Source organism: Accipiter gentilis, chromosome 25, assembly GCF_929443795.1.
Source record: "Accipiter gentilis chromosome 25, bAccGen1.1, whole genome shotgun sequence".
Lineage (NCBI taxonomy): Eukaryota > Metazoa > Chordata > Aves > Accipitriformes > Accipitridae > Astur > Astur gentilis.
This window is the reverse complement of record NC_064904.1, coordinates 22,846,187-22,870,427: the sequence shown is the minus strand read 5'-3', so window position 1 is coordinate 22,870,427 and position 24,241 is coordinate 22,846,187.

The following is a 24,241-nucleotide window of genomic DNA, read 5'->3' as shown; positions in this document are numbered from 1 at the left end:
TGTTATCTGTGGATATTTTCCCTTCCTTCAGAACTTGTATAAATTATTTGCCATAGCAACTTTGAGTGATAATAAGTTGTACAGTTTAATTACATGTTGCATGAAATTATTCCCATTTGTCAGTTTTCACGTTCCCACATCAGAAGTTCTGTTCAAACAAGTCATACCTTCCAGAAAAGGGATTTTTTTTTTATTTTTTTTTTTTACATTTTTATCTTAATTACCTACCTAGTTATTGTTTAAAATTGCTGTAGATACGGTGACATGTCTGGATGGCTGTGCCAGGGCTGGCTGAAGCCGTGCGCTTTGCAGGGTCCCCGTGAGCTCCCGGTTCCCATTCCCACGCAGCCAGCCCAGCTGGAGCGCACGAGGCTGGCACACGGTGGCACTTGCTAGGACTCACAGAGGAAAAGACAAACTTCACAGGAAAAAAAATTAAAAAAAAAAAATAAAAAATCAGAGGTTTTGCAACTTTTGGCCTCAGTGCACACATGGATCTTCTCCAGGGTGAGCAGGGCAAAGGAGGGGATGGGGAACCCTCTGAAGGCAAAACCACTGGCTGACACCGAGTGATGGATTAAAGAGGAATGAAGCACACCGATGGAACGCAGAATATTTTAGTGAGCTTTCTCTCTGTGAAATTTCATGAAACACTGTGGAAAACAACTACCATAAGGACAAATAGTACGAGACCTGCTCTTTACCCAGCCAGTTCCCCACACACATCGGTGTCCTTTTCATGGCTTTCATTCTGCAGCCCAGAGGTTTTAAGTCCCACCACCCCGAGTCCCAGCAGGGAGCAGAGCGGTAATCCCTACTCGAGCCCTGCCACCACAGCATCACCGCACAGCATCGCAGGTGAGTCTCGGATCCTTAAATGCTCAGGAGGAGAAGTGCTAAAACTTAAGATGACCAGAAAACAGCTTCTTGTGAAGAATGCAAGAACAAGACGTAGCCAAGGTCTATACGCAACAGATAAAGATATTTCTTCAGAGGCAGCAGTTCTGTGGGTTTTGTCATGATATAAGAATAAATGACTATGAGTGCGAGTGCACTAATCCTTTTCATTCTATTGCTGCTCCTTGGTCTCCGCCTAACCCACTTAAGCAGAAAAACAAATGGACATGACTCCAGTGGTGGGGGGGACTCAGGTCCCACCCTTGCCCTTTCTTCCTCCTTGGTGGAGCTTCCTACAGCAAGGAGGTGCCTCTGTGTCCCTTAAACAGGCGACACCTCTCTTGGGATGACAGAAGTTTTGGCACTCACTTGCCTTTTGGCCCTCCGAGCTGCCATGCGGCCCCATGGATGTCATGCAAGTAGGTTCCTACCTGTTAAAGCGTCACAAGAAATGCAAGGACCATTTTTTACACAGGCACTCTGCTGCCTTTTTGCATGAGCCACAGGAAAGCTGGAAATGCACTGTATTTAGAAATCTGTTTTGTCTCTGAGGTACCAAAGGCCCTGGCAGCGCTCATGGCATATCTTAGCTCAGTTCTGTAAAGTTCAGGAGAGCCTGGGCTGCTTGTTCCTCAGTGTTATTTAGAAACCAGCACAGCTGATGCTGGAGGTGCAGTGCTGTTATGAGTCGCTGCATAAGCAAAACTGATCTGACCATCAGTTTGGCTTTTCCTTTGCTATTTACACTGACACGCCAGAGACAGGTACACAAGGAATTAAGCAAAAAGTACGTTTTAATTTAACATGCTGTCAAGAAAATGACTCTGCCCTCCCCTACCTGCAGGCAGCAGGGCTCTGCCGGGACTCCCCTCCCTGCCAGGGGAGGGCTGCCCGCTGCACCCCCGAGCCTGGCGAAAGGGGAAGGTCGCTGCTGGGGCTGTGCCAGCCCCCAGTGACTCTCGAGCAGCCCCCAGAAGTCCGTACGTCTGTGCCTAATATAGCCAGTGCTTCCACAGGGCCCCTTCCAGGCATTTAGAGCGTGTTATTAGCCATCTTAACAACAAAACTCCTTTTCTTTTGGCCATCCTGAGCCCCCCCCCCAATTGCTACCAGAGATGCTGACTCTCCCCAGCAAAGCAGGACGTCCCGAACCTCGGGCACAGGCAGAACACGAGTCCCTCCCCAGGCAGCAACGTTTGAGCGGTTTAGCAGTTTGGACAAGAGTGGCTCCCAGCCCCTGAGCAGAGGGGAGGTCAAAGGGGGATGAAAGGCTTCCAGCCCCTTCCTGGTTGTCCTTGGCTTGGGGCTGAGGGCAGTGACCAGTGCCAGTTCACCCATTTCAGGGGGCTCACAGCTTCTCAGTGGACTTCTTATGGAAGACTTAAAATAGTCTTTCCCAGGTCAGATTATTCAGGTTCTCATTGCAAATACTTACCTTTACACAGGCACTTTAAATTCTCCCCTCTTTTTTTCCTTCCCCTGAAGTTTTTATTTTATTAAAAGCCAACTGTTCTTACTCCTGATTTGCACCAGACCTTGCAACTCAGTTCTGAAATGAACCTTATGACTAATAATTCTCTAGTAACTAATGAGTACGTGGTTCTTGGGGTGGGTTGCTCTCCACGATCCAGGGCACTGGTTCTGTAGCTCCTTCTGCTTTACACTAGAAAAGACAACCACATTAAACCGCAAAAATTAAGAAAAAACAGAGATACCAATTGAAACATATGAGCAAACCCACCTATTTGCAGCCTACGGTGCTGTACAGGTCACTTCTGCTGTAGAACGACAGAAGCCTCTTACCGTGCCTGAGTGGTGCCGAGCATGTCAGGCATTTGGATAAAACGGGATGGACAGACCATTAGTACCTTCAACCTGTGAGCTGCTCAAGGGGAGTCTCGGGCAATGCTCCTCGCTCGGTAAGAAGCAGGAGCCCAGCCAACCTGCTCAGCAGCCGTGGTCCATCTGGACACGGGCTGGGGGTGCCAGGGAGACCCCTCCCCAGATGCACCCACAAAGTGATGGGTGAGCAGAGGGAGCTGCTGAATAAAGGGTAAGAGCCAGTTAATTGAATCCAGTTCTATTCTTGAAGTGTTCTTGTTCTACCTAACAGCTCTCCTGATTCACCACCATGCTTAAACTCTAATGACACCGGTTGTTTTGAGACTTCAAGTAAGGAAATTTTAATAAAAGCTCGACTTGATGTTATTCCACTACAAGCTCTGCACTGAATTAAACATAAGGCAGAGGAGATATGTTGACAGTACATCAGCATGAAGTCCTGCTGGCCACTACTGAATATGGGTAAATAGTTTTATGTCATTTTCTTTAAGGCTCATTTCCAGCTTTCAATCAGTCTCACATATAACATGGCTGAAGTACTGTGCAAGGCATCTTATCATGGGCAGTTGTCTGAAACATGGGGATATGGCTAAGTTTGAAAAATGAATCGCTTGTCTTTCCCATTCTCATCATTACAGCGTTAGCCTATACTGAAACATAGGCATTCAGCTAGAGCACACTGTGCCTTAATACACACAGAATACCACAGAAAATAGCTATGTGATAAAAAAAATAGCTAAATAATCTGTGCAGTCCATTACTGATGTACAGCTAAGCTGTAACTTTCTCTGAGTGTTCATCTCTAATACCACAACTTTATTCTTTGATAAATTGCATGTTTTCCAGACAAAGCAAATGCCACAGAGTGGGTGTACTTGGAAGAAAGCGTGTAAAGGGTGTGATCTAGTAATCTATCATCTCACGGAGAGCGGGTGAACAGAATGCACAGGAGGGTAGGAGTCCTGAAGACCTACATGCAACCGCTGCTCATAAACCACAGCTGAGAAAAAACAAGTATTTGCCTCAGACATTTCCACATGGTTGTGCACAGAGCAGCCCCAAGTCCTCAGTGGAAACCATGCAGAGCTGCTCTTGCCCACTTACAAGAAACACAAAATTCAACTTGAGCAAGGCTAAAACACAGGGAGCGAAGACCTTGTTGATAAGGGGGCAGCGCGGGAAGAATGGCAGAACAAAGACACGGTTCTAAGACGGGGCTTACCAGCCTGTAGAAAGCATTATATTTCGTGTTGGTCTGTAGCAGCATGAGATTGCATTTGGCTCAGGCAGTCTTGCTGCTACCCTAGTCCAGGTAATTTAAGAAATGTATCGATTTGCACAGTTGATAAACCTCTCTCAGTACAGCAGCATGTACTGTTTTAATCCAGCACATAGGGAGCATGTTTTCATTGCAGGGGGACAGTCACTGGGCAAATGGGGCAAAATCCCTGCTTTCTGCAAGACAGCAGGTAGTTTATTTGGATTTTACCCAAGTGTTATATCCTAAATAGGAGGAGCTGCAGTCAAACTCAGGGCTGCAGCCGGATCACTCACCTTGCACATGGTCTGTCCCTAGGATGCCGGGGATCACTGGGGGCTGGCAGCACCAGTTGCTACAGCAAGAGTGATGTGCAGCACACGTCATCCAAGAGAAGAGCAGCAAGTAAAGTTCAATTGCCATTTGCTGCTGCTATGGGAACAACTGGTCCCTGGATAGAGGAAGAGGTCACCTCGTAGCAGTGAGAGAGGCTCCTGCCGCTCCCTGTCCCCGCACAGTGCCTGGGAAGGGGGTGAGCACAGCACGGGGCAGCATCGGCATTTCACACCCAGGGGCTGCGGATGCCCGGTGAAACGTGCTGAAAGAGGCAGAGTTTCCCCTTTGGAAGGTTTTGCCCAAAGATGACTACCAGACTGTATGAAACACAAATGGCTGTTGCCACTGCACGCACACACACAAAAAAAAAAAAGAACAAAAATCCATTCTGAAGGGTCTGTTAATTAATAAATATTCACAGTGCAGGCTGGAGGCAGTGCAGTGTATTAACTTGTTAAGGTGAAAGTGGGGAAAGAAAGGTGCTGACAGCTATGACTGAATTAGGAAAAAAACCCAACAACATGAAGGTTTATTAACATTTTCCATTGGACTTAAAAGGTTCTCTCCTCAAGGATTAGAATAAAATTGGTTTGAGGGGACAGCTTTATTAAATTAAAAGTTACTTTTTAAAAGTTTATACAGTAGCATTTTTCTGCAGATAAATATTAGCCTGACACTTTCCTTTGCCTGCAATTGCCCCGAAAAAGTATTGTTCTGGCAATGGCTTATCACTCTGGGCAGGATTCCCAAAATATTTTGCATCCGTCAGTAAAATGCCCATGTCACAGATACTTACTGTGGTGTTAAGATGAACAGCATCTTTCCAGTTCCCTGAGTCACTGAGCAGCCAGAGCCTCCTCCCACCGGCATTCCGCACCGCAGGGAGACAGACAGCCTCTCTCCAGCCATCTGGCTCTGGGATTTTCCATGTACAGCCCCAAATCCATAGGAAGCTGGCAGCGGAAGAGAAAGCCATTTGGATCATTTTGGTCAGATGTTAACACTCATTAGGCAAATGCCTCCTTCGCAGCCGCCCTAACCAAGCAGTGCTCTTCAGCAGGAAGACCAGAGCACGCTTTGCTGGACCCAAACTCACCACGCTGCATCTTCTCAGGGGGCTTCGTCACCCCACTCCTCTGCTGGGACCACCGGAGCCCCCAGCTTCAGCGCTGCCTGGGCCACCTCCTCCACCTGCAAAAGCAGCCCCTGCTTGTGACGGAGCAGAAGCTAGGAGGTATCGAGCCTGGGAAGAAGATGGGTGGTCTTCTCCTAGATGGTGAGGGGACAGCCGGCATGGAAACGGTGGCAGTGACTCAAATCTCACTCTCATGCAGTCGGACTCCCAGGACTTGTTCTAAATAGCGGGGAAGTTCCTATCCAACTGATTAGAATTTCAGGTTTCTGACAAACAGGGGTTTGTTTTGTCTTTTACAGGGAATGACAGGACTGTGATACACAATTGCATGGCACCTTTAGTGCCACCCAAATCAACATTTTCCTTTGGTGTCTGTGTCCTGGTAGTTTACTGCCTGTCTTCGGTAGACTGCTCTATTTATTTTCAGAGGCGATAAATTGCAATATATTAAGATAATGGTGTAACATTTGTTGCTATGAAAATGCATATAACCAAAATTTAAATATAATTTAATTTTAAGTGGAAAATAATGATCACTGTTGAGATGCCCAAAGACAACTTCTTGCTCATCCCCCATCAACATTTTATTAAAGAGGAATTAAACAAGAAAAAAGCTCAGTAAAAGTATTTTGAATGCATGTTATATTAATGGTCAATCATGATATGAGGTATATTGAAGCTTTTAAAAAAAACCTGCACGAGTTTATCTTTAGCTGCTAGGAGTTTCCTGACAAAATGATTTGTTCATTTTAAAGTACATTTCCTGTAAAAGTGACTATTGAACTGTATTGCAACATTTTGATTCAATTTAGCAAATCTAGAAATTCTCTGCCGGAATTATTACCATGAAAGCAGCCTTAGCTGGTGCATCCCGAGTCCCCTCTGCTGCCCATGTGCCAGATGGCTCTCCCGGGCTGTCTCCTGTGATGGTCCATGCCCTCAGACCAGAAAGGGCCCCAAGGGACTCCGCGATGCCTCCTGGAAGCTGCACTCTGTGAAGGTAGAACGTCAATAGAGAGAAAAAAGAAAGTAAAGCACCTAAAATACATTTCTACTGAAGAGTTATGCTTGTTAATGTTTTTAACCATTTTTTTTCTGAGTTATTCAATACATATGCATACGGATGGAGTATTTTGATATTGGAAATAGCCCAACAGAAGATGGAAACAAGAATTGTATGTTTTGCTCTGCTATTAGTATTGATTGTCTTTATATTAAGTAACACAGCCTTTTATCTTCATTGATGAAGTCACATATTCACTTACAGTGTGCGTGATGGGGGGATTTATGTGGAATGGCTGCAAGACCCAGAATGTACTGCTCTGGCATATAATCGAAAATTTATCTAGTAAACTGAGTATCACAGTAGGACAGCAATTTCTCGACTACCATTTCTAATCTGTCACGTGGGTCACATTCACCCAGTCCAGCCCAGCCCCTCCAGCCCAGAGAATAATCACCTGCACCCAGGGAGCAGGAAACTCAGCCCCAGCTTTTATTTGCCAGACCCAGCTGGTGCCACATTTTTACATGGAACAGATCCACCCCCCGCTCAGCCACTTCTCCTAAAGTAAAAGGATAAAACGTACTTATAAAAACCCCTAGACCTCATAAACATACTTTACTCATAGATATATTTAACACCAAGCTTTGTGATGCAGAGATGTTTAGCATCTATTTCCTTGTGATCATTTACATCATTTAACAGGCTCCAGCCTTTCATCTGTGCCACCGCAGGTCCTTGCTCACCCCCTCACCGAGCTGAAGTAGTTACAGGCTGTCATGGTTTAACCCCAGCCAGCAATTAAGCACCACGCAGCCACTCACTCACTCTGCCCCCCACAACCCCCTGTGGGATGGGGGAGAGAATTGGAAAAAGAGTAAACTCGTGGGCTGAGGTAAAGACAGTTTAATAGGACAGAAAGGAAGAAAATAATAATGATGATAATAATAAAACTACAATAATAATAAAAGAATTGGGACATACAAAATAAGTGATGCACAATGCAATTGCTCACCACTTCACCAACCAATGCCCAGTTAGTTCCTGAGCAGCGATCGCCCCAAGCCAACTCTCCCCAGTTTGTATACTGGACATGACATCACACGGTATGCAATACCCCTTTGGCCAGTTGGGGTCAGCTGCCCTGGCTGTGTCCCCTCCCAACTCCTTGTGCCCCTCCGGCCTTCTTGCTGGCTGGGCATCAGAAGCTGAAAAATCCTTGACTTATGTCTGAACATTCCTTAGCAACAACTGAAAACATCAGTGTGTTATCAACATTCTTCTCATACTGAACCCAAAACAGAACACTGTACTAGCTACTAGAAAGAAAATTAACTCTATCCCAGCCGAAACCAGGACACATGCCAAATGGCAACAGCCAGACCTTGAAATGCAGAGAAGGGGGAAGTAAATGTATTATTTAGCTGCATGAGCAACTATTTTTCAAGAGGCAAAACCATGTAAAATCTGAATAGAGAAAAACAGCAATTAAAAAGACCCAGTGTCTTTACTTGATTTGTTCATTTGGTACAATTCCCTGGTTTCTTTAGTGGTATTGCATCCCCCTGAGTTTTGGGATGGTGAAGCAGTTTTGTGATCTGGAGTCACTGTCTCTTTCGTCAGTTCCATGTTATGTTTGACACAGGCAAAAGTCTCTTATTTTGTGTGGTTGCCATACCCACAGCCAGTCTCCAAGTTCCCAGCCAAGACTTTCCAAAAAGCAGCATTTGTGAGATCTTAAGACACAAAGCACAAACCATTCAAGCAGATCTTTTGAGTGGGCTGTGATGGAAGGACATGGAAATCATTCTTCAGGCTCTATGTCCTGATTTTCTTCCTTAATGGCCACTAAAGGCTTAAACAGTGAAGATTAAAATGACTAAGTGGCATAAGAAAAATTAACAAGCCAGTGTAGTGATAGTTTCACTTTTTTTTTTTTAAAGAGGAAAGGACTGGATGTCATACTCCACATGATAACTGCAGTCACCAGGGTTGCAGGCTGCCTACAAAGGACTGGTGCTTTGCCAGGGTTTGCGACAGAAGCCGAACATACGGCGAGCAGACGGCGCTCACGGCACTGCTGTCCCACCGCCACGCGTGGCCCCGCGCCCCTTCTCAGCTCCCGGGGCAGGAGACGCCACGCATGCCACTGATGAACCATGAAGATGGAACACTCGTGGACGCTCAGCAGCACGTTGGGTTACCTGGTCTGTCGCCCAGGAGGTGACCCGCGTGGTACGCGTCCCTTCTCCATCGGCGGGCGCTGCTGCGGCAGGGCTCGCCAACAGCACGCCAAGGAGCCGCGTGGGGAGGACACGGGGGGCTGTAAGCAAGTTGTAAGGAAAGCCGCAAATAGCTCAGAGCCGAAAATAGCTCAGAGAGTGCAATGAACTCACAGGGAAACAAGGAAAGAAGTAAATAATATTTTATCCAGACACATGGGGGGGAAAAGCTTGCCATTTTTCAGACTGTTCTGTAAAACCTGAAATTCAGATCCTAATTCGTAGCCAGGGGCCCTGCAAATCTTATTTGCATTTTCCTTCTGACTCCATTCCTGAGGGACCCTCAGAAAGAGCCACATGCACGCGATTGCAGGTGCTTTAGCCGAACTGCTAGAAGATTACAGGAGCCACAGCAGAGCATTACAGGCAGGGTGTGGAGAGCTGCTCCTCCTGCTAAGAGGAGCCGGGAAGGTCTAAGGTGCCTCTCGCTCAACTACCTTCACACGCTGTTTGGTTTGGCTGGTTAGAGCACAAGCAGCTAATACGCAGAAGATATAAAGGTACTGTCAAGTAAGAAATTACTTGTGTTTCTAATTTAACAAACTAAGATGCTCAAGAGAAAGGTAAAGTATGGATGACTAAGATTTACAAGCGCAAAAATGAAGGAGGCAGCTTTGGAAAGCCTGAAACAAGTCTGTGAAGGGCACAACATGGGTTTTATGCAGTATTCTCTTCCCTCCAAAGCCTTGCACCTCTCATGCATTTAGATTCAAACCAAGTTCTGTGTCTGGGATGCAAAACAGGGTGGGAAGTCCCCAGGTGAAGCCCGTTAGTAAATTAATGTTTGGTTTCCTAAGTGGTTCACAAGCTTTCCACAAGTAGGTAAAAGGAACTCGGCGATTGAAAAGACTGCTAATACCCACATAAATAAAGAGCCTGTTCTGCCCTGAGCAAACCTGCTCATCTCACTAAGGTATGACACCATTAGCCAAGAAGGCTTGAGGAAAAAGCGAAGTCCCACCTGGCTCATTCATTTCAGCTCAGTTGCTAATTAGTCACTGCTGTCTCTCAGTCCACATATTAATGGAGAAAAGGCAGAAGTACACATTAGAGCAAAGGCCAATAAAAACCTTTAACAACAGTTTGATTAATGTGCATTTGGAATGATTTAAACGAGGTCCTCTCAGCAGTCACCCCCTGTAACGGACAGGTAACATGGTCCGAGGACTCCTTTGGCCCACCACAGCCGAGTACCTTACTCTAAACGCTGCCCACCACCGCTCAGGGTGCCCGACCAGAGCAGCACAGTCCCCGCGCACCGCAGGGAGCTTCAGAGCCTGAGCACCAGGTCGCGCTTGTGACAGCAAGTGCCAAGGCAACTCAGTAGTTTGGTGACCCTCGTGCTGCAGGTCACGTCCTCGCTCATCAGACGCTTTTTTCCTCACCTGCAAGCATTTACGTGATGGACTTTCAGTGGCCTCCAAGTTATAACAAATTAGCAGGAGTGATGCTCGGTGTCAGGCAGCGTTCCCAGTGCCGCCTGTGTTTATGGAGACGTATGATGTGGCGTGGGCAGGAGCGCCCAGAACCAGCCCTGACGAATGGCCCCAGCGGAGCAGCGCGGGAGCTGGGAGCGCTCAGCATCGCTGCTGGGGGACAGGCTTACCCTGCACGCTGCTAATTGCTGCTTGGGTTTGTTGCATTTTAGCCACGTCTTTCCGGAGACACGGCCACACAGCCCCTGCCCTCCCTACCGAGAACAACGCTGTAAATTGAGCATAATCATTCTGAATTTCTTTCTCCTGGTGACGTGCTCTTTTGGGGAAGATATATTATATGACAACTAGTGAAAATTGAGCGGTACTTACCCTGGCCTGCCATTCAGGATTTAAGCCCCTGAAGAACTGCAGATGAAGAATCACAACTCAGCAAAAGAGCCTACTTTACTGCAGACTGATTATGCTTCTTGAGTTCCCTTCACCTCCCAGTTTTCGAAGGGGGTGGCGGGGAGACAAAAGCTCCATTTGCACGGCTAGCGAGAGGAAGAACTGCTGCTGCTCAGGACCCCTGGATCTCAGACTGCGACTTCAGTATTTGCAGCTCATCTCCTGAAGGAAGGAAGGTGGAGAGCCTAAAAACTGAGGAAAATATCATTACACACATATACAGTATGCATTTCAGTTACCGAAACCAAGGAGGTCACAGAAAACGGAGGTGTCAGATCCTTACTACAGCCAGTCCATTCAGCCTCCAATAGGCCAGGTATGGCTGCAGGCGTAAGCTGGTCATAAATTTTGAAGGTATGCAAAAAAACGCTTTAGGTTCTTTTTTAATCCAACAGCAGAAACAACAGTACTGGCAAAATCTGGAATAGCTGAAGTAGTCACTCCCTTACAGAAACCAGTCCTTATTTTCTTTCAAAATTGGAAATAGAGGAAATTGGATAATACATAGAAAGAGTTACTATAGATATATTTGATATAAATTCTTCACTTATGAGTAATAAATGTACTCAGTGTTGCAGCAGAGCTGCACTGTATACAAATATGTCAGGTTTGGTTTGGGCTGTTGACAATTCTGAAACGCGAACAATTTAGGAAGGTGAAAATAGAAGAGTTCTGTTGATTTGTAAGCAAAAAGAAAGTTATATTATAAAACTCAGAGGGTAGACATGACTGAAATTCTGATATAGGAAAACACCCATTTAGAGAAAAGCTTGGCAAATTAAAAGTGTTGTTTCTATAGAATTTCATTATACTATAGCAGGTACAGCACAATACTAAGCCCCAGTTGCAATTGCACTCACATCATATGGATGTCTAATACACAAACTGCAGCTGTTTAATATTTACAATTCTGAAATTGGGAGCATCTACTTTGAAATAAGCATTATCCTACAAAGTATTTTCAAGGATTGGAGTGATAATAGTATCATTTTGATAATAGTATCCTTTTAAGCAATACTTTTCAGTAATATCATTAATTTTTCAGCAAGACGACTTGTAATATTTTCTTGCCAATAGTAACCCCGATTTTAAATATTTGCAAATCAGGCCTATAAAACCATGCACAGAGAAATTTGGGGGGCAAGGTAGAGGCTAAACATTTTCAGGGACTTTATTCTCTCCTGCAAATAATCCCCTGGCTGTGTGCCCAGAATCAACCCATTCTGGTATTGAGCTCAGCATCACAGCACTTCCCAGCCAGCTGGTAATTTAGGTTTTACTTTATCCCAAGGAAGATTAAAGGCTCCAGTAATGTGTGAGCCATCAGCTTGAGATATTGTCATGGACTATATTATCAGGGGGTTTTTTTTGGGTTTTTTTTTTCATTCCCCAAATAAACTATGGTTCTCCAGCATGGAGAAGAGAGTAGAGGGGAATAGGATACAGGTCAACCGCGAAGGGCTGGTGAGGTTAACAAGGAACAGTCCTTTGTCTTTTCCAGGACCTGGAGGTGGACACCACTCTGGCTCGGAGGTACCACGCTGAAGTTCACACGCCACATGGTGGGGATCCTCGCTGCCGGGTGCAGTGGATTTTCAGAAGGATGTACTAATGAAGAAAAATGAACTAAAGGCTGTTGAAGCCCGCGGTCACAGCACCGCAGACTTTTGGAGGTTATAATCTGGAGAAAAAACACCATGTGCTTCCCCAGCTCCTACACTTCTGTAGGCATCGGGCATTGGACTGTGCTGAGGACCTGGGCTGGGGAGGTGTTCCCTCTGGTCACTAATGTTTGTATATGAACATCAGCCCTTTTGAAAAATAAAATACACTTATATCATGGTTTAACCCCAGCCAACAGCTAAGCACCATGCAGCTGCTCACTCACTTCCCCCACCCAGTGGGATGGGGGAAAGAATTGGGGAAAAAAAGGTTAAACTCATGGGTTGAGATAAGAACAGTTTAATAGGACAGAAAGGAGGAAACTATTAATGATAATAATAACAAAATTACAATAGTAATAAAAGGATTGGGACATACAAAATAAGTGGTGCACAATGCAATTGCTCACCACTTCACCAACCAATGCCCAGTTAGTTCCCGAGCAGTGATTCCCCCCAGGCCAACTCTCCCCAGTTTCTATACTGGACATGACATCCCATGGTATGGAATACCCCTTTGGCCAGTTGGGGTCAGCTGTCCTGGCTGTGTCCCCTCCCAACTCCTTGTGCCCCTCCAGCCTTCTTGCTGGCTGGGCAGGAGAAGCTGAAAAATCCTTGACTTGGTCTAAACACTACTTAGCACCAACTGAAACCATCAGTGTGTTATCAACATTCTTCTCATACTGAACCCAACACAGAACACTGTACCAGCTACTAGGAAGAAAGCTAATTCTCTCCCAGCCAAAACCAGGACAACTTAGTAAGTCTGACAGGCAAAAACCCCCCACCTAACTCCTCCCTGTCTTTATACAATTATGAAAGCGTGATGAGTTTATTCCTTCCCTCTGTTCCTGGGCATGACACAGACCTCAGCGACACCCAGGACTGCACTGACAGGCCTGGCAGGCAAAGAACAAATCCTCCTTTGCAAAAACATTCATTGTTTACTCTTTTTTTCCAATCAATACATTAGATGAAGATAAGACTTTTCATAGGAGCGAGGACGAAAAAAACCAAACAAAACAACAAAAAACCACAGCCCCAAAACAGAAGCAGCAACCCTCCCGAACCAGGCGTTGCTCTGGTTTACAGATACTCCCTGGCTGGAACCACTGCTCTCACACCAGACCTGAACATCTGCAAGAAAACTCTGGGGCCTGGGCTGTTCTACTTCACATGAAACAATAAAAATGCCTTTTGTATCCAGGAGGTTTAGAGTTGATTGTGAAACAGAACTCCCTTCACCCTCATCACTGCTTGGCAGTCTTGTGTCCTGCCTTCCCCATCCCCTCTTCTAATTCTCCTTATTCACCCCACCAACCAGTTCAGCTTCCACAAATAATAGTTTTCACTGAAATTTCACTGCACCTGAAAATTTCACTGGTACATTTGTTTACACATACAGGGTTCTCCAGTAAACGGAGCCTGCTACAACCAAACCCTTCAAGTCATCATTTCAAACACTCTGCTTTCTGGCAGCGCTGCACTTGAGCCTGGACAAGACAGTCTTGAACAGGAGCAACATCTCCCCATACCAGGGGGACCACTCACTCAAACACCTGATATTGAGGATCTCACTACCCCAAGCATGATTTCAGCAAATTCAGTTTCTAAACAATTAGCATGGGCTAAGCCAAAGCAGACAAAAGAAATGGGTGCCAGAGTTTTCTATGCAGAGGTTGTAAAGACATTTCTGGAAGTATATTTTTACTGATAGCAATCACAAGCATTTGTTACAGCTTGGTGTCTTTTCAGTGGTAGGGTCACATTTTCAGTTAAAGCTTTTTTTTATTGTTGCTTTGCTTCCCTGGGTGTTAGCCACTTGCATTTGAAGCTGGCCACTGTTACTGTGATGTGTGGGTGAAAATATCATTAACTTTGACAACATGCAATTATTGCTGTAAACTAATTTTAAAATGGAAAATTTTATCTTGACTGGAGTATATATTTCCTTCTAGCTCATCAAGAACCTATATAAAGTCTATAGCTTTTTTTTTTTATTAGAGATGTAAAACTTATCTTTATGGACCCCACAGTTTCAGGTTTCAAATGTTCTTCTATCCAACTGATAGAACATCCTTTGCTCTCAGACACCATAAGTGTATCATAGCAATAATTAATCTCTTAAGGTTTTTTTTTTTAATATGTAAAAATGAGTGATACTTACTATGACATTGCCAAGAGTGACTTTTCCTAGGTACCTGTAACCATCAGACTACTTCCAAGTATTCTGGAGGAGCAAGCACAGCTTGCACAGTACTACGAACAGAAAAAAATTGGAAGAGATCAAAGTTGCATAGGTTTTTTCCCTACAGTGAAAACAGCTTGTTATTGTCCTTTTTTATATAAAAAATAAAAACTAGTAATGATTTCTCAGCACGCCGGTCAGATACAGAGCTGGAGAGGCAGAACTTTGATCTTGTGAGATCTGAGGGGTGTTTTCCACCCCGGGGAGGCAGCGGGGCAGCTTCTGACCTCCTCCCCAGCAGCAGCAGCACGACTCTCCCAAAAAAGCGGCTCCTCTGCCGGCTCCCCGGGACCCACAGGCTCCCCCCCCAGACTGGTGGCCATCACCAACCCCAGCTCTGGCCCCAAAACCTCCTTGGCACGGAGGTTCCCCTCCACAGAAATGGGGTAAATGCCCTGGAGAAAGGGACCAAACTCAGGTTTCCTCCAAGTGCCTAAATCAGCAACAGCCAGGTAGCATTTGCCTTTAAGGCTTGTAGAGCTTTTCCCCCCACGAAAGGGAGACCCACTTTCTACCTCTTTTAAGAAATCCCAAATATACTCAAAAATTCTGACAATTATTATAAAGTGACTTCTTAGTCCTTATAGTTGCTTTTGTAACTTGCAGAAAACCTACAGTGAAACCAGCATTTAATCATGTGCCTACAGCCAAATTAGTTCATACACCAACAACGTATATCCACTAATAACAACAAAAATGTTGATAGTTATTGGTTTGAATAAGATAATGCCATAAGCTAAGACAAAATAGGCACTAGTTAGCAAAAAGAATGACAAAAAGGAGAGAAAAAGAAACAAAAGCAAGGAGGAAAATCTGCTTTATAGTATATACATCTTCCCAAATATCTCTGTGCTGGGAGCAGGTGAAAAGCAGGTCAGCAAAGGGCGCTGTAAACACAGAATATAGCAATAAAGGAATTTCAAGGTTTCTAATTTGCCAGAATTGTCTGGTTTAGGTTTGTATTTCTTTTTCTCTTTAAATGAAGAGATGGAAGAATGAAGGACAGTTGGGTTGGGGGCCAAAGGTATTAAAATAGTGGTGCCAGTCTGTCTATGCTTTAGGAGCTCTCTAACAGCACCCAAGCCACCTTGACTGGCAGGGGTGTGGAGGGGACCAAAGCACACAAGCATTCAAGAAATAGGTCTCCCTTCTTGTACAGCCCAAGCAGGCACGGTCAGAGGGGAATCAGGTGTCATTTCCAACACGCTGCTGATGTGTTACAATGGTAGGTAACAACATTGAAGAGATGTATTATTACGAAAGGAAATTCAAACAGAAAGATATTCTAAATCAATGAGCAAACTATCCACCAAACTCAGCAGACAAGCTCTGGTCCTTCCTCCTCCCTGCCATCACGGTTCTTTCAGACTGACTCCTTCCTTTGGGATGTGCTGATCCTCCTCCTCTCCCTCCAATTTCCATGCTAATGACGTCCCTGAAGCCTCACACCTTTCTAAAGCTAGCCCTTCATCATTTCCCTAATCCCTGAATAAGTCTCATACTGGCTTATTTTCTTACCAGCTGAACTATTAGTTTGCAATCAAGTCAAAAGAGTAACTGAAACCTCAGTACTTGGAATCAACCACAGTTTCTTCACCAAGAAAAGCAGTTATCTGACTAAAGATGTCTTGTCAGCTCTGCACAATTCCCTCCGGTAAAACAGCCTTACCATTATCTCACTTTCTATTGATACACCTATTTCTTCAATGACTCTTACGTTAGATGCGCACCAACACCTTGCAACACCAGAGACACAGTTCGGAGCCTGTAGCTGCTCGCAGGAGTTTCCCTTCCTTAACGGAAAGCTCCAGAGTCACAGCACCACCACCTCAGTTTGTAGATGCATGGATGAACCTTATCACTGAGTCTTCGGTGTTGGCTACCAGTCCATCCATTCGCAGGCTGAGATAAGACTACCAGTTCTCTCACTGTTGCTCTGCATGTGACAACTCTTTTTCATGCGTCCCTTCCCATTAGCTGTTCTGGTTTTGACGGTTTGCTCAACATCTCAGACTCAGACCTACCTGGTTTCTGCCAGGTCAACTTACCTGCCCATGGCTGGTGCAGTGTCTTGTTTCTGCAGTTCGCATGGACTGTACCAGTCCCGTGGATTGCCTGTCTGATCCAGATCTACCTGTGCAGGCAGAGACTAGGGATTTCTTTGTTTTCTGGACACTTGTGGAATTACAGGCAGGACACAGCTTCTCATCAGAGCACCCCTACAAACTCCTGAGGAACATGCATCAGGTTTTCATGTGTCCTAGGGTGAAACACAAATCTTCAGCCCTTGACCTCAGTATCAAACCCCGTTCTGGCTTTGCTACAGTCCCAATTAATTCCCAAGATGGGAGCTCGTTCACTTCGATCATGCCAAATGCTTTTTATAATATTGAACAAAAACAAAATCTGTATTTCCATTATTTTGAAATAGGTTTTTTCCCCTTTCCTCATGAGAAATTTCATTTTTCCATTCTAAAAATTAACTCTTTTGCTAGGTCTTGCTAGTGGTAAGTTCTGGTCAACGTACAATGCAGATTTCTGGACTATCAACAGTTTAAGCAGATTATCACTGTTTATCACCAGTTCCCTCAGTCCTTAAGTCAAAATTGAGAAGAGCAAGAGCCCCTCTGTGCAAGATTTCCTTTCTTTCCCTCATGAACAGAGAATGAAAACTGTAGATCAAAGTTTAGTTCCATGTAAAATTGATCTCTGAGGAAGCTAGATTTTTCCACTTTAGCTGTATCTGCAGACAGGGTGTTCTAAGAGAAAACATTAGCAAGAGTCCTTGGGCTTTGAGCATTTTTCTTGCTTGGGATTTCCCTCTGCTTTATTCTCTTGTGACTTACAAGAAAGGATGCAGAGACCTGGAAAAAACAGCTTTTATTATTAAATTTCTTTAAGTAGATTATACAACCTAATGTTTGTGGATTTCATTCACTTGGAGAAAAAGAGGGTTATATGCTATGAATGCCCTTGACAAATACTTAGCGGATGATTGCAAGAGTTCCAGTATAGATACATATTGCAAGTAAATTTTGAATAACACCTTGAATTTGGAGTGCTCTATTTATTAGAGAACTAAAAATATCCAAAGATATGTTGCTTTGAATATCTATTGCCCAAATTGTTTAAGCCTCCCTATATAAGTATTTGGGAAAGCTTATCCACAGCTGCCCAGCGCACACTTACCCGCTGCAGATGCAGATGGGAACCAGACAAGTAGAACTATTGACTATCTCTGCTAAGAAACAAAAAACAAAAAAACCCCAACAATGTTTAGACAAAACTAGAAAACATCCACTTTAACACAGGGTCTCTAGAACAAACTGGGAAAGCTACCCATGAATCACAGAATCACTTGGAAGTGGGGAAAATTTAAGTTTATGACATTAGTTGGGGGTCTTTTGGTTGATTACTGGGTAAGTTGTGCTTTGGGGGATCCCCCTTTTGGTTCCACTCCATCTTCACAAAATAGTTTGTTTCCCACGTGATGGCAAATTACTTCTTCTTGCCCTCAACTCTTGGGGTATAAGAAACCAAAATGTTTTTCCTTGCAGCTATACTAGCTATTTTCAGTATTTTGACAAAGTTGTTCAGCATTCCCCTACAGCTAGAGAAACCATTATGCAAAATTTTGGAATCTCTGAAACTTCCTTGCTAAGCAGAACTCTAGCTTGAAAATGTGCCCCTCTTCCAGACAGCACACAATCCCATCAGCTTCATACCTCTGATGACATTCTTGCTCCCTTTCGACTCTGCAACTGCAAAAAGCCATCTTGTGACCTGGTTTGTCATCCAGCACAAGGGAACCTGATCTTCACTGGGACCTCATGTGAGTTCCAAGATACCTGAAATCACAACAGATGCTCTATATGGAGATATAGATACTGTTCCGTGCACCTAGTACATTACATCTCCCTCCCAGCCTCAATTTGTGAAGTTAATTGCTCTAGCCAAAACACAGTTTTCACATTATCTTGAATTCATCTTTTACCCCAAATGTACCCTATTTGTCAAGCTCATTTTTAAGTCTAACCCTGTCCTTTGAAGGGCACAAATCTCCCCTAAACAAGGCGTTACATTTGCATTTGAATTCTTAGGTAGGCTATGTAGTTCATCATGTGTGCAGAATGCTTAAAAATCAAGCTTGCCAGGATCCATGTAGAAAGACGAATTAAAAATTACAGGGCCAGAAGACAGTTACTGAGGTGGTCAGGGAATGCAGACCTGCTCAGACGAGAGGAAGCTCATATGGATGAGCGACGTATAGGCTGGCAGTGTGTGTGATGGCTGTGTATAAACGCATCATGGATATCATCAGGGAGAGAACAGTTGTGTTTAGGTTGAAAAGCAAGGTTGCATCGGTGGGCATGAATATACAAGGCTTAAAACTGAATTACAGTTAGCTTCTGAAATGTAAGTATAACCAGCGATGTGGGGAACAAACAGCCAAACTATTTTTCAGATGCAAGGTGAAGCGAGTTGTACGTATACACTCGGAGTGCGTGTGACAAAATAGACAACGCGGTGACCTTGCACTTCCCCCTCCCCGAGCCCTGCCGCCACGCTGCCCGCTCCCTCTTCAATTTCCCAGAATTGACAGGTTTCTGCTAAACACATCACTGCTGACGAAGTGGCAGGTTTCTGGCAATAAACTCTCTTGGCAGGATACTTCTGACTTACTCCGACAGCAGCACGCGGCTGGACCCGTCAGCAACCGCATCCTTCGGCGGCGCGAGCATCAGGCGCAGCCCTGGGAGGAGAGGGATGGGGAGCAGGGGCACCAGCACCGCCTGCGTCTGCCCGCGGGGACACAAGAAGCCTGCTCTGCTTGTTTTACTGCTGCAATACGTTTTCATTATGAAACTAGGGAAAGCCGCTGTTTTGCGCTGTCTGTAGAGCAAGCAAGGGCTCACGGAGGTTTGCGGAGAAGTGCCGTTTGGGTGGCAGGAGGCAGCAGTTGGTTTCGCTCCCATTAATCCAGAGCCATGGCTTTAGCAGTGCTGGAGAGCTGGTGGCACACGTACAATGGGCACAGAATTCAGTTTGCTAATAGAAGCACTCATTTCCAAGTGGGCCGATGTCCAGAAGGGAGAGAACTTACACACACCGGTGGAAAAGCAGGAGTTTGAAGGATAGCCACTTTCTATCTTTTAGACATTTTTTCTGAATACAGAAGTTTACTTGGAATATTTGTCAATAGTCTAAAAGAATCTCTTCCACAAATTAGTCTGACATTAGAGTCAGTGAAATTACTAATTCTTGAAAAAAAAAAAAATCTTTTTCCTTTGTATGCTAGTCATACAGAGAAAGCTCTAGTTTTGCAGAGGTTTTGGGGAGCAGTATCCTGAATTTTAAGGCTTTTAATATCCCAAAGATTAAGCCACTCTATTCGTATGCTATTTATACTGCTATATCTCTCCTACTGTCTTCTTAATTCTGGCTTTGACAGCGGGAGAAAGGATCACTTAGTTTTCCCAAGGTTTTTGATCTGTGATGACAACTCTATCTTTGTGGAGTGCTGATGTCTATTCTGCCCAGGAATCAGCCAGTATTACTGTAAAACTTGCTGTCATCAAGCTCTGCTTTGATGGATGACCAAAGTAGCTGCTATTCTATTCAAAGGTAAGCAGGAAACTTATAAGAAATTACTCAAGAGAAAGTGAGAAAATAATGTGCAGTTCCAAGTGGCATGACAAAGTAATCTGCTTAAGCTCAGCACTTACCTAGCTGAGAACAGTAGTGAAAAAACATCTCATCCATATTTGAATAGCTGATCACATAACTCTCTTGACAGGCCATTTATATGGAGAGATTAGATCATTGTATCATAAACTGTGGGCTCTGTTCTGCCCTCAGCTACACCTTGCACATCTCAGCTTCATGGAGCCATAAAATGAAGAAACAGGACAAAGTGTCTCTTAAACTGTGCGCACGTTGTATTACTCTCTTGCGTTACTGCAAGAGTCTGCATCTTCTGTTAAATAAGAAAATAATGGAGCCAGAGAAGTTTAATGGTTATTTGCCAGGACTAATAATTACAAACTAGTGCATGTTTGTGTAACTGAGATACCATTCAAACATGAATATCTTAAGAAAAAAAAAGGGGGGGGGGGGGGGGGGGGAACATATAACTACAGATCACCTTAGCTTCGAGCATAAGAAATTAGGAAGAGACACACAAACAAGAGTTTGCAAGCACCAGGAAATCACAACGTGATGTGCAGCAGCCAACTAGACTTGTCAAGAGCAAGTCCTGCCAAACAAACCTGACACTCCATAATGAGACAGTAGAACTGCTGAGAAGGAAAGTAAATACCCCATAGCTTGATTTTAGCAAGGACTGCGACCAGTTTACAAGACTTCCTCCATGTAAACTTGAACTGTAGGCTGGGTGAAAGACTGGCAAGATCTTTCTTCTTTGAGGTTGGGTATCAGTAGTGTGGTCGTGCAGGGGCTGGGTTCAGGTCTGCTCCATGTGTCTATCACGGGTGCAGATGATGGAAGAGAGCATGCTTTTTTGTTGATGGCATCAAGACACTAGTTAAAAAGGGTGAGATTAGAGTGCATAAGTATCTTGAGAAATTGGACAAATCAAAAAATTTGGACAAAAAAGAAGAAGTAGGATAAAAAAAAAGAAAAATCAGTAGTACTGAACCAGTGGAAGAAAGAAAACAGTAAGGCAGCACTTTCAACAGAAGGGATCCAGGAGGTAGAAGGGATCACAAACAGAGCCTGTCAGCAACACCACACTGCTGTGGGGAAAACAAACAAACAAAAAAACCCCTTAATCCTCCTTAGACGTGTTCAGTGAGGAAGAAGCTGCGCATCAGAGGAAACCATCACACCCAGAAGCAGGGAAGCCTCAGCTGCAGTAGTGTGTGCAGTCTGAGCACAGCCTTGCAAGAGGGCAGAATGTCCAATGGAAAGGGTGCAGAAGAAGAAAGGAAAATTTTTTATTTTTTTTAAAACCCAAGGATCAGTAAAAATCTAAGCGCCATGACCCATTTGGAAGACAAAGTTCTGAGATTTCTGGCCTAATCATAAGAGGAGTGAGCAGTTCTGGTAACATAATTCAGGTATGAAAGTGCATGTTTATTGAAAAAGAGAATGAGGATGGAGGATATCCATTGAGGATAAGACAAGGTAGTGACTTAAAAATTGCACAAGAGAAGTTTCCTATACTGGGATATCTGTTAAGAGCAGATGTCAGGAAGCATGGGGACAGACTGCTGGAAAGGGGCGAAGGCTGCAAGACAAGCCTGGTCAGACATCTGTCCTTCTGCACTTTCAGGTACAGAGGAGGCAGCGACCGAGGGAGACGAAGGGGATAACTGTCTCCAGAGGCTGGCAAACATCCCTGTCCCCCAGTGCCGCTGAAGAACGCGGAGCTGCACAGGCACTGCTTCTCTTTGGGCAACATGGAACAGCCCCCAGCCCACACCAGTGGCTAATACTGTTTCAGGGTACAGCCAAATATAAGCGTGCAGTGATAGCAACACTGCCGCCATCCCTTCCCACTGCTCTGGGGCAAAACTGGAGGTAACAAGCCTTTACTTTAAGGTTACAGATCAACATTTTGTGGCAACAGACAAGACTAGTCACCTGCAAGGATGAAGTGGTGGCTTATCTTCTGGGCCCTTCATCAACATTTTCATCTACTACCGTTAGCTTTCTCCAGGGAATTAATTTTCAAGCTTGTTTTGCATAGTTATGGACACTTTCAGCCTTGCACCTGAGCACTATTTCCCCATGGGCTGAAGGTGCTGGCCAGAACATGCAGTTGTACAACGGCATCTCTGAATCTGTCTGGTCTGCTCAGCAGCTAAAGCTCTGGGTCCTGAAGTCAACGAGCATCCCTCTGGCTCTCACAAAGATTCAAAATAGCCTTCCCCAATGAGGGATCCCCTTGGATATAACTTCATCCAGGCACCTCCTTGGATCCGGACATAGAATGGTACAAGGTTATGAAATGGACCTGCCCCTCCCCAAATAAACTTTGATGAGAAGAGTTGTTATGCTTAGTTTGAGGTAGTCTTGAACTGCCTGTTCTTTGGAACCAGAAGAGTGTCAAACTGGAAAACTAAAAATACTTGCATCTATGTGATGAGGAGAATCAGACTGTGCTTGTATGTGCTAGGTAAATTCTGAATTTTATTATGTGTTGACCTTGCATAATGAACAGATCCTCAGATAGAACATAAAATGCCTTTATGTAACAATACATGTGTACGAGTACAAATCTCACCAAGATAATCAGGTACGTAGAAGAATGTACATCTTGGGCACAGAACAGTGTGCTAAAATTCAAATGTAAGTAGTCTGATAAAGCAGGCAGCACAGACACCAAACATTTTCTGTATCCAAATCAGTTCTACAGCCTTGTTTAAGAATTGCCATTTAGAATTTACTTTAAAGTATCAACACTGCCTAGTCTGTAAAATTGTACCATGTAATTAGGAGTTAAATTCAACTACCCACAGCAACAACAGAGAAGTACTGAGAAAACCCGGACCTGCGTACATGCTAGGTTTTTAATTCCTTTTTTATCCAAGACTAAATGACTGTGTTCTATTACCAAAGGAATATTGAGACAGAAAGTAAATGCAGAGGGACACTCACAAGTAGGCAGCTGTTCAGGAAAACAGTTTAACGAAAATAGCTAATCTGCTGCTTGGATATCCTCCAGAGTCAAGCTGGAAAGCTTCACGTGCACCTGATTTAAGAAAAAAAGGCACAGCTCCCACCCACCTTCTCTTGCAGGACCACATTTCTCTTTGCTCTCCCACTCTTCAGCGACCTCAATATTCCAGTTACGCACAACATCTTCTACTCTCAAGGAGATTAAATAGCAGAAAGATCTTTGAAGAAGTTTAACACAAATCAAATGCATTTTCACCTAATGCATAATAAAATCTGTGAAACTCACTACCATCAAATGTCAGAGATATACAAATTAAAAAATAATTTGGAGATATTTGTTTAAAGCCAGTCGACTGGTGGCTGTTAAATCCAATGGCCAAGAAAACCCCTTACGAGTATCTGCTGAAAGCTGGGAACAAGAGCCAGAGGAAGGACTATGCTATTTCAATTCTGTTTCTCCCACTGTTTCTTAGCCATCTGCTGTCAACCTGTAACCAGTCTCAACTACATATTTAATATGACATAGTATGGCATTAATTTCATTCTAATATGAAACAATGTTTTTATTTGTGAAAACCCCCAAGAAGCCCTACAGTGTCTAGACCACCAAGGGAAACAGAGTCCTGAGGTCTCAGCACAGTCTTCAGGTGGTGTTTAAAAGCCCATGAGGGAACCTGACCAGAGAGCCCAGAAGAGCAAGTGCAGAGGAAGGCTTCACTCATTGCCCAGCCAAAGGGGAAACTCTCGAGCAACGGGTTTCCCTTTTATTTTCTCCCTTGGTAGTGCCGAGTCCCCACACAATACTCAGTCCCCATCTATGACGGCACATTACATCTGCCTCGTTCTTTTGTCCTTCAGCACGGTGCGCACCCACCAGGCAGCCCCTGTGCCCCTGCAGCTCGCTCTCAGAGCACGGTGCCATGCATTTCGGTCACAACAGGAGGCACCATGTATTGCAGAAGCTCTTGAATTTCGTTCAAAAAAGATTTCACAGCCTCTAAAATGTGTTAGCTACACTGGCTCTTCAGCAGAGGAGAAATGGTTTCCACC